A 5,194-nucleotide genomic window follows, 5' to 3' on the forward strand; every position below is an offset into this window, starting at 1 on the left:
CTATGCCATGTAGGCATCCAACTCCGCATCCAGGTGTCCTTTAGTTTTCAACATGTTCGCATCCAACTGGTTGTCCAGCTGCTCCTTGGTCAATAACAGGGCGAGTGAGGGCACTTCTGCCCCATCCACCACTTTAGCCTCCAAAGCCCCCTCTTCCCTGACCTATCATGCCCCAACCTCTACCATTGATTCTGCCATGACCCAGGCTCCACGCCCTAGGCCCCCCTCTCCTAGGACCTCCATGACCACCAATACCACCTCTTCTTAAACCCATTCAGGGAGCTATGACTCATCTACCTCAGAGCAGGTTTTAGTCTCGAAGCGACATCCTGCTCCTAAGTAGGATTATGGTGGCGTGTCCCTCATGTAGTCCTCCTCTGGATAAGCCTCTCTGGATTACGGGCAGACCTCGTCCTCCAAATGCTCCCCTGGCCAGGGCCCCTACATATCAGCCTGACTGTGCCTGGATGTTACTCTTACCCAGGTGCTGCTTTAAGCTCTGCAAGAAGCAGATATAATGACAAGAGACAGAAGATGTAGTTTCAAAGACAAACAGAGAAAGCCTAAACTTTGGGGAACTCAAGGGTTGATTTTAAGGACAAATACAAGGAAGGCCTAGAGCATCACCGAAGCCAGGGAAATAATACATCCACATAAATTATAGGAGTGTATCACATTTATAAATATACATGTCACTTAGGAACATGTGAATATAGATAATTAAAATACCACATCCTAAGAAATAAAGATAGAAGCACATATGCTTCAGAAGAAGCAAAAATAGACATTAAATGTGTTAAGCGTTTTAACATCAACTTGATAAAGATCACTGGCCAAACATACTGAATGAACAAAGCTCTCAGATAGAAACTGCCTTTAAACACCTTAATTTTTCTCAGTTTCAAATGATCATTTTTTTTTCAATTCCAAGTGAGTACTTTTGAGAAGTTCAATCATTTAAGAGCCCATGAAGATATTCCTCTATTATATCTGACATGGTTAAGCTTAATGGAATGAAAAAGAAGAACACTTAACTGTTAATAGAATCCAAAACAAAAACAAACTAAAAAGCAGAATGGAAAGAAAGTGAAATGGAGCAAATCAAGTGCCTCTTACAAGGCCCAGGAACGGCACTCGAGGGTCTCTGGACATATTCATGGCTTCCTACCTGCCTCTTACAGGCCAGACATAACACTGCTGGCCTTGGACTAGGCAGCAAGCCTTTGCAGCCAGGGTATATTATGCTACTGTGCTGCACCACCCCTGTATCAATGCAGAAAAAAAAAAAAAACTTGAATTAAAGAGAGGGAGTCAGGAGTCTTTTTAAAATACATCCCACCAGATAAATATTTCAGACAGTTTATCATAAAAATCTTCTGATATGGGTTTTGAAACAATCACCAATTTGTTTTGTGTACCACATTAAGATGCCTCTAAGAACAGAGATCTGTAGCCTTCTGTGGGTATTTAGCTTACAACAGGTTTTTTTTTGCATTGGACCCCAGGGCCATTTAAGTAAGATTAAGAAGGAGCTGAAGTTGCTGTTGGCTGCCTCACCACTCATTTAGAGACATCTTGGTAGTGCTTTTTTTTTCTTTTTTTTTCTTTATATATGACAGCAGAACGCATTACAATTCTTACTATATAGAGAGAGCACAATTTTTGATATCTCTGGTTGTATATATAATATGCTGACACAAATTTATGTTTTCCTACCTGTACTTTGGGTAATAATTATCATCACATTCAATCCTCATTAATTAGCCCATGCCCCCTCCCTTCCCCTCCAAAACCTCTGCCCTATCTAGAGTTCGCCTATTCCTCCCATGCTCCCTCTCCCTATCCCACTATGAATCAACCTCCTTATATCAAAGAAAACATTCCACGTTTGATGTTTGGGGATTGGGTAACTTCACTTAGCATTATCTTCTCTAACTCCATCCATTTACCTGCAAATGCCATGATTTTATTCTCTTTTATTGCTGAGTAATATTCCATTGAATATATATATACCACATTTTTTAATCTATTCATCTATTGAAGGGCATCTAGGTTGGTTCCACAGTTTAGCTATTGTGAATTGTGCTGCTATATATAAACATTGATGAGGCTGTTTCCCTGTAGTATACTGTTTTTAAGTCCTTTGTGTATAGACCAAGGAGAGGGATAGCTGAGTCAAATGGGGATTCCATTCCCAATTTTCCAAGAAATCTCCACACTGCTTTCCATATTGGCTGCACCAATTTGCAGTCCCACCAGCAGTGTATGAGTATACCTTTTCCCCCACATCCTCCCAACACTTATTGTTGTTTGTATAGCTGCCATTCTGACTGGAGTGAGATGAAATCTTAGAGTAGTTTTGATTTGCATTTCTCTAATTGCTAGTGATTATGAACATTTTTTCATATATTTGTTGATTGATTGTACATCATCTTCTGAGAAGTGCCTCTTCAAGTCCTTGGCCCATTTATTGATTGGGATATTTGGTTTTTTGTTTGTTTGTTTTTGTTTTTATTTTGTTTTTGGTGTTTAGCTTCTTTAGTTCTTTATATACCCTAGTGATTAGAGCTCTATCTGATGTGTGAGGGGTAAAGATTTGCTCCCAAGATGTAGGCTCTCTATTTACCTCACAGATTGTTTCTTTTGCTGAGAAGAAACTTTTAGTTTGAGTCCATCCCATTTATTGATTCTTGATTTCAATTCTTGTGCCACAGGAGTTTTATTAAGGAAGTTGGGGCCTAATCCCACATGATGGAGATTAGGGCCTACTTTTTCTTCTATTAGACACAGAGTCTCTCTAGTTGTATTCCTAGGTCTTTGATCCATTTTGAGGATCAAAGATCTAGGTGCTTTTTAGCACAACTTTCAGCACTGATTGTGCAGCCCTCTTCAAATCCTGAGAATCAAAGGAACCAGTCGCCTGTGCTCCTCCCAGGGCTGCCATCATGGCTGAGTTGATGGTGGAGGGGCTCAGGTGCACTAGGTGAGTGGTTGGTAAATAAGTAAGCGGTAGAATGCGAGGTTTGTCGATTTAGGTTGACTGCCTAGCCGGTCAATCCGCCAGGTCGTCTGGCTTACCCCCTCTGCCTTTACTCTGTGGCATCACAGCTGCCCTTGCCAACTCCTGCTCGGGGTCCAAAACAAAATGGCCACCCCACTCAGAGCAGAGTCCCATGCTGATTTTTGATAGTGCTGTTTGGGTCTTCTTTGTCTTGGCAAATCTTGCTACAGATTCCTTAATTTTATTGATCTTTAGGAAAGAGTGGGAAAGGTAGTCTGAACCCAGGACAGTCAAGAAGGCAGAAGGGGTGAGCAGAGCAGCTGTGACCAGGAGCACAACTAATCTAAGCTGGAGACTAAATTTCACTTTCATTGGTAGAGAAAACCACTGGTCCAAGAAAATGTTAAACTTGATTGTCATGATGAAGACCCATCTTCTGTATGCATATTATACAAGATTTAACCACTTCTCAATTGGATGCAAAGCACATACATTTTTACCACTCATTCTCCAAGAACTCCGGAGGGGCTATTTACTGATAAACTCAGAAGATGTGAAAAATCCTAAGGTTAATGTGAATTCACTATACCTTCAGCTTTTCAGTATCACAGCTGAGCAGCACAGCACAGTACAGGTGTTGTCTGAAGCTTGGCTCACTGCTGCTGCCCAGAATTGCAGGACTCTGAGGACCCACATAGGGCTAGCCTGGGAAAATATCAGTTCATCATTCAAAGGATGAGGTTTCCACTGCATGCTTAGGACTTCGGCATTACATTACAACTGAGTGATCTTAAGTCAAAGTATTGCAAGTCAGGGACCATCTGTATTTATATTAGGTCTTGTACCTTCATCAATTAGGAATTCACAAAATCCACTGGATTACATCCAAATAATCACCTTATAACCTCATTAACACAGTAAGGAAGATACATGAGCAGAGATAGAAGAACTTGAAATAATAAGAATGTATGTACATTTTTAAGGAAAGAAGAAGACCACTGAGGCAAAAAGGTGAGGGGAAAGGGAGGCCCTCTAGCTAGCAATAAACATCCTAGTCAGATCCAAAGCCAGGGAAAAGGTCCAGAGCTCAGATCAATCAGATTAGCATCAAACCAGGGTGTGGGTATTGTAGAGGTGTCAAGCCAAGTGTTCATGAAGATCCCCTTGTGCTCAACAATGAGTGCTTTAGATCCATGGTGTTTAATGCTGGGCTACAGGATTGGACCGTAGGTCTGGAATGGGCACTCCAAAACCAGCCTTCCATCCAGTCCTAGCAGTGCAGGTCCCAAGAACACTGCAGGCCTGAGAGTGGAGGTAGCTAATTGTGAAGCCCTGTCCTGGATCCAGCCTACCTGTGGGCAAGTCCAAAACAGTCCTGGGAGCTATGACCCATGCACTGCACCTGGGGAAAGGCTGACCATGCATTGAGTGGTGTGCCAAAGGGGTCTGGGGTGATGATGTCATACCCCCAAGTCCTGATTGCCCTGTGTTATCACTTGAAAATTGAAGTGTTGAAAGTTAAGCCACAGCCTGGACTGGACTTCCTGGGTTACCCTAAAAGAATGTGCTGATGCTGCCCACCAGTGGCCCTAGATGGAGTCTGAGATGTAGCTCCAGAACTCATGGATGCTGGTGACTGGCACTTGGTCCCTGAGCCTGATGTGTACCCCAACTTGTGGAGAAGTGAGCCAAGGCAATGCTGCCAGTCTGCTGGGAAGCAGAAAGAGACTGAAAGAAGACAGTCTAGGAAGGAGGGGTGGTATCCAAGGGCTCATCAGCTGCAAGCTTTGAGTGTGATGGTGCACAGGCTCTGCTTGCCAGGAGAGAGGTCAATGGTGGTTCATAACTGGGATCACTACGAGCAGGAGGGCATTACAAAAAGAGATTCTCCATTGTTCCCAGATGCAGATTGAGGAGTAGTTGGTGGGACACAGGAATTGTTGGGACTGGAGAAATTGGAGTTGGGACTGGAGAACTGAGGTATTGGGGAGCCAGTGGAGAATGATCCATTTGCTGACTGCCTGTGCTTCCTAGGGCCGTGGACTTGGGGTTCTGGACAGGAGCTGTCAGTGGGAGATGGTAATATCACTGCCGTAGAAAGGGGAGTAGTGTCAGGCTGGGATATAGCTCAGTTAGTAGAGTGCTTGCGTCACATGCACAGGGCCCTGGGTTCAATCCCCAGAATCAAAAAAA

General features: G+C 43.3%; 1 pseudogene; it reads right to left on the bottom strand.

Moving 5' to 3' along the window:
• Positions 1 to 5,194, bottom strand: part of LOC125613276 — a 6,226-nt pseudogene continuing 1,032 nt past the window's right edge.

Source organism: Marmota marmota, unplaced genomic scaffold (genome assembly GCF_001458135.2).
Source record: "Marmota marmota marmota unplaced genomic scaffold, marMar, whole genome shotgun sequence".
In the NCBI taxonomy this organism is placed as follows: Eukaryota; Metazoa; Chordata; class Mammalia; order Rodentia; family Sciuridae; genus Marmota; species Marmota marmota.